General features: G+C 44.4%; 1 pseudogene; it reads left to right on the forward strand.

The window, feature by feature from the left end:
- Positions 1 to 7,513: 7,513 nt before the first annotated feature.
- Positions 7,514 to 7,633, forward strand: LOC112472640 (annotated as a pseudogene).
- Positions 7,634 to 11,045: the final 3,412 nt, after the last annotated feature.

Genomic DNA, 11,045 nt, shown 5'->3' on the forward strand with positions numbered 1-11,045 from the left:
GGGAAAGAGACGGCCCTCAGTGGGTAGCTTGGCAGGAATTCTGGTGGTAGGTGATGATCTTAGGGGAGACGGAGTATGCGGTGACAGAGCGAGCTTGGCCTTGAACGTGCAAGTCTGGCCTCTTTGGACTGAACACGGGAAAAGGACAGGGTGCATTTCCCAATATCGTTCCACAGGCGTGGCAACAATATTAAAAGCAAGAATCTCTTGTGGGGGTGATCATTCACAAGTCGAAGAAGAATGTTGCAAGCATCCCTTTCATGTAATGAATTAAGTCCCAGTTTCAAACGAGGGATTGGCTTAATAGCTGTTAGGTGACCTTTTATTTATTTATTTTTTGTCCACTTAAAAGATTAAGCTTTATTCAGGTTTTTTTTTTTGTCCACTTAAAAGATTAAGCTTCATTCAGGACGGAGATGAAGAGAGAACGAAAGTCAGTAAGTTAGCAGCATAATCGGTTGAGTCATGAGAAAATAAAGACACATACACACAGAATATCTGTGCTTGACTTATACCCAGATCTGTCTCTTAAATGCCCAAGGCACTGTTGCTTCTTCCTCTATCCCTCCCTAGAAGTTCAGTGCCAGGGACTGTGCCCCTGTCCTTTTTGCCATTAAGATTTTCCTATCCTTTCCGTAGATTAAAAAAAGAAGAAAAAATGTCGCCCGTGGCCTCCACCTTGCCGAATCCGAAGCTCGGTTCTCCATCTTCACCTGACTCAGCCTCTCAGAGGAGTTGACACAGTCGATCCCTCCCTCCCTCCCCTAGTAAACATGTTCTTCTCTTGACTTCCAAGACGTCACACTCTTCTGGTTTTCCTTCTACCTTCAGGGGTCGCTCCTTCCCAGATGCCTCCTGCTTCTCTCTCCATTGACGCGTCCAGGGCTCGGGCCTTAGATCGCGTGTTGTTCTCGACTCGGCTCTCCTTGGAGATGTCATCTGGTCTCATGGCTTCACATGCAACACCTCCCGCATCCGTCCCTGGATTCGACTCGTAGCCTGTTCTGTGCCTCTGCACTTGCATCTTCACATGTCCGAGACCGAACTCTAGACCTTTCCTTTGGGTCAACTTCCCTTGGAGTCCTCTGCGTGTCGACGAAGGACGCCCTTCTTCTTCTAAGTGCAGGAAGCATCCCCGACTCCCCTCTTTCCCACCCATTCGACATCTAAGCCTTCAAGAAATCACGATATCCAGGTGCTCACTACCCTTCTCACCAGCCCACTGTCACACCTGAGTCTCCTCCACCGATGTCCCTTTCATAGTTCATTGCAGTTGCCTCTTAACTGGTCTCCAAGCTTCTATCCACGTTCTCAGTCGGTTCTCCACGCGGCAGCCAGTAGGCTGTCGAATACATCCGTCGGATCGTGTCACTTCTCTGCTCCAAACCCCCGTGACTCCGTTTCCTTCAGAGTGAAGAGTAAAGCCCTTATCGGGGTCTGTGAGCACTGCAAGTCCTGCCCCTTCCCCCACCTCTCACCCTGACTCCTCCTACGTCATCTGCTGCAGGGTCAGTGGCCTCTGCTGTTCCTTAAACGTCCCCGATGTGTTTCCATTTTAGGGTCTTTGCACCTGGCGGCCCATCTGCTGGAATGTTCTTCCCCAGACGTGTATACTTCACTCCCTCATTCGAGCCCTTTCGCCAACGTCACCCGCTTCCTGATGACCCTAATTACCGTTGCAATCTGCTTTCCCACCCCAACACCCCGATCCCCGGTTATATTATTTTTTCATAGCACTTATCATCTAAGACACTATATGAGACGCTTCTTTATTCTGATTTTTTGACTGTCGGCCTCTCGGCTGGAATGCGTTCTTCATGAGGGTGGGGGCTTTGGTCTGTTTTATATCTCAGTGCCCAGGATGGTGTGCGACATAAGTTCTCAGTAAATCTATGCTGAATGCATGGACGCTGTGGACACTGGAGGCTGTGGGCCGGCTTCCTCCCACCTACTCATTCTCTCTCAAGCCTTTTTCCCACTACGACTCCACTTATTTTTTGTTGCGGGGTTAGGGGTAAGAGCACGATTTTCCTTGGGGTGGTTTCTTGGAAGAAAAAGGAGGAAAAAGCTTTCCTGCTGTTGCTGTCATGAGTTGGAGCCGGGTACTCAGGGTCTGGCCTGGTCTGATGCTTCTCGTATTCTGATATTTTTATTTAACGTCAGATCACGAACACTTCCTCTCCTTTTTCTTTTATAGTTTTCATGATGATGATTTGAATGGCTACGTATTTCAAATTCGATCCGAATGACTCGCATGGAGATTATCTGGAGTTGCGTTCAGAAGCTAAGGATAAGGTAGATAAGGCAGAACGTTCACTTCTCGAACGTTCACGTTAGGCTGCCTGGCTTTTACACCTACATTAGTGCCTGTTTTCGCCGACCAAAAAAAAAAAAAATCCGAAGAGGACTTTTGCTCTGAGGAAAAGAGGTGCAGACTGAAAATAGTGTTCAGCATTTGTTGTGCTGTGAGCGGTTACGAGGACAGGGTGACTGCGAGCACCAGGAGTGACTCTGCTTTTCCTGAGCGTTAGCGTTCGTCTAGGTCTTATGGGTTATTTGGTCTGATTTGGTAGATTATTTTGGGGGGGGGTGTCGGGAATGCACAAAAATTGTTTGCTACAAAGTAACAGTAAGGGCTTCTTCACTTTACTGCATTTCGGCTTAGGGAAGGTTCCCGGGAGAGCTCTGCTTCCGGATAGCGGGGGAAACCTGTCCTGAAGAGCAGTCTAGAGTTTGGGTCTCGGGGCGCAAATCCTGGCTCTGGCCCATCCCGACGTGAGACCTTAGCCAACTCATTTAACCGTGCCTCACTTTCCTCCTCTGCAAAACAGTAACAGTACCTACACAGCAGAACAGGGTTATTCTGGAGAATAAAAGAGTTAATATTTATGAAGCACTTGGAGCCCTGCTACTCAACGTAGGGCCTTCAGACCAGCATCAGCAGTTCCCGGGGAACTGGCTGGACAGCAGACTCTCGGGCCCGCCCGGGACCTACTGAATCAGAGTCGGCATCTGACATGCTCCCCAGAGCCTGCCATGCGCCTCGGTGTCTGAGATGCGCCACCTTCGGACTGTGGCCGGCAAATACCAAAGGCGGCATGATGCCGGTTACATGTTGGAACGTTCCGGTTTCTCACGGGTCAGACCTCGGAAATGCATTTCTTACAAGCTTTTCCAATAACGAGCTGCAGGATCTCACGCTGGACACTGCATAACTCTGGGCCTGATGTGAAGGAGTCGGAAGTGAATCATTTCGGCAGTACCCTTCCAGCTCCGGCCCTCAGATTCACATTTTACTGAGCAGAGCGTTAAACAAACAAACAAAAAGCCCAGGCTTTCTTTTGGAAACTGGATGAGAGTCAGGCCTTGGGAAAAACGCTCACAAATACTCCCTGTGTCGCAAGCCAGCCAGGCTGTGAGTGGTCCTATCTCACAGGCACGTCTTAGTCTGTCTTGTGTCTGCTTGACAGTATTCCCTAAGATCTAGAAAGATCTTGGTGCTCTCGATGGAGGCCACTCTGCTTCATCATGAACCCTTTCAGAATGAAAAACAATGGCCCTGAAGAATTATCTACCTTTTGGTGACATAATTGCTCCAGAGGCTGTATATCAGAGAGAGAGAGAGAGCAAGAAATTCAGGAGATTCTTCTAGAATGTAGTCAGTAGTCAGTCTATTCATCCAGCAGGGTCCCTAGAAAATAGCTCTTAATTTATAGACTGGGAAAAGGAAAAGAATGGTGCTTCTCTTGAAAACATTTTAGAACCACTTTCAAGATTTCTGGTCGATGTTGACAGAACAAGGTCGTACGCCTTGGCTCAGTTCGTAGTTTTGACGCGTCTTGGTCTGGCCCACATCACCTGTTAGGGGCTGACTCGTGCCCCTCCAAATCCATATGGCAGAGCCCTAAGCCTCAGTGCAGCCGCGTGTGGGGAAGGGGCCTTTGGGAAGTAATGAGGGTTGAGTGATGTCATAAGGGCGGGGCCCTGATCTTACAGGACTGGTGTCCTTATGGGGGGAGACACCAGGGAACTCACCCTCTTTCTCTCAGTGTGGGTGCACAGAAGGGCATTTGAGGACATAGTGACAGGGTGGCCATCTACCTGCCAGGAAGACAGTTCTCAGCAGAAAGCAATCCTCATGGCACCTTGATCTTGGACTTATAGCCTGTGACAAAATAACTGTTGTCGAAGCCACTGGTCTGCTGCGTTTTGTCATGGCGGCCCGAGCAGACCGATACCTCATCCTTCCAGCTTTTTTACAGCTCTCCTCAGAGACTTCTCTCCTCGGGGCGTCCAGGACTTGCTTGTTTCCACGTCTTCATTTCTGAATCCTCTCAGGACGGCTTTTTCTCTCTCTTGCTGATGTCAAAATCTTAGAGTCTTTACAGATTTAATTAATATTGGAATGAAATCATCCTGGATTCGGGGCGGGCCCTAAATACAACAACTAGCGTCCTTACGAGGAGAGGGGAGGACACAGCAGCAGGGCAAAGGCGACGTGAAGGCAGAGGCAGAGAGCAGAGTTACGCCGCCACACACCAGGGCATGTCAGGAGCCGTCAGGAGCTGGGAGAGGTGAGGAAGGGTCCCCTCTGGTAAGGAAGGGTCCCCTCTAGCGACGTCAGAGGGAGCGTGGCCCTGCTGACACCAATTTTGGACTTCAGAACTGAGAATAAATTCCTGCGATTTTAAGCCACTGAGGTGGTGCTAATTTTTTTTTTTTTTTACTGCAGCCTCAGGAAACTAACACAACTTCTCCGATCCTCCCAGAGGGAAGTTCCCGGGGACCTGTTACCTCCTCCCTGGACTGCACCCCTCTGGTGTATCTTATTTAAGATCATGCCCTTGTTTCACCAAGACTTTCTCCTGGAGGGGGGAAGCTTCGAGCCAGCAAACTGCTCTTCACAGAGCCTGGGGGTTACAGTGTTTGCCATCCACAAAAATGTTAGTTCTGGGCTGTCCGATTTCCCGAGGGAGATAATATGAACTACCCAGCACAGAAGTCTTGGAGCGATGACACTTGCCTGTCATTCTGTTCAGATTAATCTGATGCAAGTGTGTAGTAGAGGATGAGAAGTTCCTGTACAATCGATTTTATGGTGGTTGATTGAAACTTTACGAAGAACTTTCCTGTGTAGTAGAATGGGCACCAGACTAGGAATGTAAAACCTGGGTTGGGGTTTGTGACAAGGTCCTGCTTATCATCGGCTGTGACACCTTGGGCAAGTCCCACTCAGGCTCAGGGTCCATATTAGCAAAATGAGGATCCAATCGCCAATTTTGCCTGCTTCACGGAGGTGACAAGAAACTTCTATGAGGTGGGTTGCGAGAGACCGCTGGGAGCGGCGAGACCTCGGAGAGAGGGAGCCGGGTTGACCATTAACAAGGTGGCCTTGTGCAGTCAGGGTCGTAGTCACAGATGCAAGATCTAGACCCATAGGTTTAGATTAAGGGATCGTGTAGTAAATCCCTAATTTCTCATGAAGAGGTTGACACCGAAAGAAATGGACTTATCCATCTAGTTTGAATCAAGGGGACGCACAGTGGGAGGCTGTGCCTCTCCTCGTTAGGCTGAGACACTACGTGTGCACAGCAAAGGGCCACCATCAGGAGGACACCTGCACAGCTTCTGCCTTTGCAGAAACTCACCAAACTGAGCTCACCTGACCGACTGATACTCACCGAAGTGCACAACAATCCCCAGAAACACAAGAAAAACTTTGTAAATAATGTTAAACTCATAAAATTATTCTTCGGAATTCATTTTGAAGAAAGTGATAAAAAAACCTTTAGCAACCACAGCCTGGTAAAAGCATAATTTGCAATGGCATTTATTTAGAGCCAGGTTGTAGCGTAACACTAATCTAGTGCTCTAGATTATTTGGCAGGCAGGGATGTGGATTTTTAAGGCAAATGTTTACATGCAGATGCCCAGAGAAGACACTGGCAAATCCGCTCTCAATGAAAGAGTAAAATGGATGATTGTGTCAGTGACGTGGTACAGAGGTTAGTTCTAGGACCTGAAATTATTAAAATGCTAATTCTGGTAATTCCAGCCGCTCACTGAGGAAGGAAGGATAGAAACCTGTTATAAAGCACTGTAGATGTGAGTGATCTTTAAAAACTTTTAAAAGTAACTTTAAAATATCCTTTATAAAAGATCATACAAAGATCAGAGCAGAAATAAAAGAGACTAAAAACAATAGAAAAAATTAATGAAACTAAAAGGCAGTTCTTTGAAAAGATATGCAAATCGACAAACCTTTAGCTAAACTCACCAAGGAAAAAATAGCATGCAAATAAAATTAGAAATGAAAGAGGAGACGTATCACAGAAACACAAAGGGTCATAAGAAACTACTATGAACAATCATACACCAACAAATTTGACAATCTAGAAGGAACGAATAAATTCCTAGAAATATACAACCCACAAAGACTGAATCGTGAAGAAACAAAATGCGAACAGACTGATGGTTGGGAGTCAGGAGATTGAATCGGTAATCAAAAACCTCCCAACAAACAGAAGTTCAGGACCAGATGGCTCGCTTCATCGGTGAACTCTACCAAAACTCAAAGAACAGTTAATACAAATCCTTCTCAGACTCTTCCAAAAAATAAAGTGGGAAACACTTCCGCATGCACTTTATGAGCCCAGCAGCACCCTGATATTGATTCTGGCAAGGATACCGCAAGAAAAGAAAGTTACGGGCCAATATCATGGTGAACAAAGATGCAAAAATCCTCAACATATCAGCAAACCGAATTCAGTGATACATTAAAAGGATTATACACCACGATCGAGTAGGATTTATTTCAGAGATTTGAGGATGGTTCGACATCTGCAAATCATTCGACACGATATATACCACATTAATAAAATGAGGGCTAAAAATCATGACTCAATAGATGCAGAAAAAGCATTTGACAAAATTTGGCATCTATTTATGATTCAAAAAACAGTGGGTATAGAGAGAACGTACTTCAGCATAATAAAGGCCATATATGACAATCCCACAGCTAACATATTCAGTGTTGTAAAGCTAAAAGTTCCTCTAGGGTCAGGAACAAGACAAGGATGCCCTTTTATTTAATATAATATTAGAAGTCCTAGCCGGAGCAATTGGGCAATAAGAAGAAAAGGTATCCAAATTGGAAAAGAAGAAGTAAAACTCGCTGTTTGCAGATGAAATGATATTATATACAGGAAACTCTAAAGACTCCATCAAAATACTGTTAGGACTAATACAGTAAAGTTACAAGATACAAATCAATATACAAAATGGGAGAAGGGGGTCAAAAGGTACAAATTTCCAATTACAGAATGGATAAGTCATGGGGACGTAATATACAGAATGGTGACTATAGTTAATAATAATGTTTTGCATATTCAAGAGTAGCTCAAAAAGTGGGTCTTGAAAGTTCTCATCACAAGAAAAACATTTTGTGATTATGTTGGTGATCGATGTTAGCTGGACTTATTGCAGTGATCGTTGCAATTGTATACAAATATTGGTCTATGGCTATGCCACCCTGAACGTGCCTGATCTCTTCTGATCTCTGAAGCTAAGCAGGATTGGGCTTTGTTAGTACTTGGATGGGAGACCAAGCTGGGAATACCAGGTGCCGTAGGCATTAAAATATATATATATATATAGAATCGTCGTATGCCTGAAGTTAATATACTGTTATGTCAGTTATTCCTCAAAAAAAATCCTTTAAGCAAGAGTATATGGTTGGTTATGTGAAAGAATGTTCTTTTAGGTAAGGAAATAAGGAATATGAAGTATGAATAATAACATTTTCAGATGGGAGCTTATTTCGCACTCTACTAAAGACAAGTTCTGTGGTTGTGGCAAGCCGTATGTCTCAAATTAAGGTTATGATTTGCTAGACATACGAAGAGCTGCATCTTTAAATGACTTAACAGGACATTTTCAAGCAACTCAGCACTTGGCAGATTTAGTTTTGATGAGCAGGAGCAGGTGGGTGGCTCAGGCTTCTCAACCTTGAGAAGATGACCCCAAATGACATTTGTTTTTTTTTTTCCCCTGATCGATGCAGGATAGAATAAGATTTAGTTCGGGAACTCGGGGATGGCATATCAGCTGTTCGGGAGAAAGGGAGAAGAAAGTGTGACAGACAGATAGAAATAAACACGTGAAACGAAAGCACAACAGGACAGGAGCCCTGGGAAGCGTGCGGGCAGGGAGTCCGTGGCCTTGGTGGTAACCTTCCAGAACGGTTTCTGTTTAGCACAAAGAAATTAAACCCAACCAGCAGCGGCACGCTCGCAAGCGCGCACACTTTTGTGACTTCTGGGCGAGCTGGGCGAGCGAGAGGCCTCAGGGCTGGGGGAGAACACCTCTGTGCTGGCTCGGTCTTTTCAGAGCTTTAGGAAGCTCTCGGTGCTTTGAAAACCATGTACTTCTTGTGAAATGGTTTCCAGCGGTACCCATTTTGACCCGATCTTTCACTTTTTCTAAGGATTCTATTTTCTTCCTGAGCCCCCTCCTCTTCTGTGTCCTGTCCTGTCTTCCCTTCCCCATCCGGGTAGAATTTCTGGCACTGGCCTGTTTGCCAGCGAGAAGACAGCTGTTCGTGAAGGAGAAACCCCTTTCCCGCCTCCTGGGCTGCGCCAGGAGCCTAGACTCCGAGCTGGGATGGATGGGGCTGGGCCGTGGGCCTGTCCTCGTGGAAAAGGAACCACCCCCCCTCCCCGTACCCCATCTTTTCAGAACATGGGCAAGTTCAGGCTTCTCGTGAAAGATCGAAATCTGTGAAGTCATTAGTTGGCCTACCTTTCTAAAAAAATTCTTTGGCGGGTTAATCATTTACTTAACATTTTGTACTTGGGAGCATATGACAATGGGGACAGAACATGGTCTCGCATGGCTTCTCAGAGAAACTCCTACAGACTGTTCTTTGGGACTGGATGTAAAAGCTAAGGATACTGAGAGAATCCATGCCATTGGCTCGAACGGGGTCAGAGTGAGGTGTTTGAGTTTGGTTTTGAGTGTTTGCTTGGTATGAAAATTCTATCAGATTCGCTTATGTTCAGATCTCTCACTGAATTCATAAGTTTTGCAGACCAGGATAAAGGGATAGACATTAATATATGTTCACACCCACATTTAAGAAAAAATAGATCCTATCAGTTTGTACGGTTCTTTCTTACTTTCAAAATATCACCTTCTCCCTTGTTACATCTTCTTAGATATTTCTGAGTCTGTTTATACTGATGAAATGGAAAATTAAGTAGCTGTTTGTATAACATGAATCCCCAAAAGATTTACAGATGAAATAGATGATTTAAAAATTGTTACTTTAGTTTTTTTTCAACTTCTAATTCCATTTTTATTTTGCCCCGATATACATATACACACACATACACATATATACATATGTATAAATGTATGTACCTAATTTTATGAACAATGATCACTTGATTAAGGTAATGTTTGCCAATCTTCTCCACTGTAAAGTACTATTTTTTCTCTTTGCAATTAGTAAACAATTTGTGAGGCTATGCTTTCTGACTGTTTCTCATCAAATTTTCAGCCACTAATGTTAGCATCTACCGATAATTTCCTAACTCTGTAATGCCAAGTAATACATGTAGAAAAAATGATAGAGATAAAAAATCAAAACTTTTTATAAAAAATAATCTGCAACACTCCATTTTTATAGATGCTGTAACCTACCTATACATAATTTCCACGGTGATATGAAGAGGAAATGAAATAATAGTGATTTATAGTGCAAACGATATGTATTTCAGTAAGCGAATGTTTTGGCCCTTCTACAGGAGAAGGCATGCTGAAGGGGTCAGAAGTGAGCGAGTCATGGCGATGCAGACAGCTAGGCATGCAGAGATGGCTTACCGATGTCTCAGATCGAATCAGTGGTATTAGTAACGTGATTTTTGAAAACAGTGAACAACTCTTGGTAAAGTTTGGAACAAAATAGTGCACAATGTTCCCTTGATTCATCCCATAGTGGCAACCCGGCGAATCTCCAAAACACATTAAAATAGTAGGTAAACTGAGTTTAAATCTAAAACATATACATAGGATTTAGACAATTATTAATAGGAGTTTACCTACTTGGATGCCGGGCGAGACCCTCGACAAAGCATATAGGATGAGGACTAGTTCCTTGCACTGTGGCCCCAGCCAGCTCCTTGCAGGACATTTGCCATCTCTGGCCTTCACCCACGGAGTGTCTTTAGGATCCTCTAACCATCGAGACAGTAAAACAATCCCCACAAATGTCCAAAATGTCTACTGGAGGTGCTCACATGGGTTAAGAAGTGTTAATTTAAGATTTCTCACAAGCACAGATTACTGCTGCCCAAATCCAAAAAAGAAAAAGATTATATATTAATTTTTTTCTTTGTGTTCCTTAGTAATTAGTCCCTCACCTCTTTGTTTTAGACTTCTCTGCTGCATCTTATAGGTCTTGGGCACTTGAGGCCTTTATACTTCCATAAATGCATACTGTGTTGACTTGAGGTTTAGGAGAAGCGTGTGAAGTAGCATGATCCCCCACACTTAGCACTATGTGGGGATGAATATGCAGATCAGTATCTCCTTCAGTTAAGACCAGAAAGACAGGAACATTTCTTAGAACGCAAACCAAGGCGTCAAACGTTCCACACGCTTCTCCCCCTGATATTTTGTAGATATCTTTAACTTTACTTTCAAAGGTTTTGCATCTTGGTGTTCCTGAATTTAGATTAAAATCTGGAACGGAAGTGTGATCAGATAATAGGAAGATTTGATTTTAAAAGTCCTGGACACACTGCAATAATTATAAACAAGTGCTTGAGCAACCAGCATCCAATGCGGAAAACCAGCCTGTCGCTTATCTAAGTGATCGAGAACGTTTTGACCAAGGCGGATCTGGTCCATCTGATCAATTAATCAGCTGTAAACAACAATAACGTGAACTAGTCAAAGGAATCTTAAGGAAGGAGAATTGAATTCTATTTGATCTGAGGGGTGTTTTGTCGTCTGAGATTGGGCAGACATGCCACGTCACTCAC

This window comes from Pteropus alecto, unplaced genomic scaffold (genome assembly GCF_000325575.1).
Source record: "Pteropus alecto unplaced genomic scaffold, ASM32557v1 scaffold87, whole genome shotgun sequence".
NCBI lineage: Eukaryota > Metazoa > Chordata > Mammalia > Chiroptera > Pteropodidae > Pteropus > Pteropus alecto.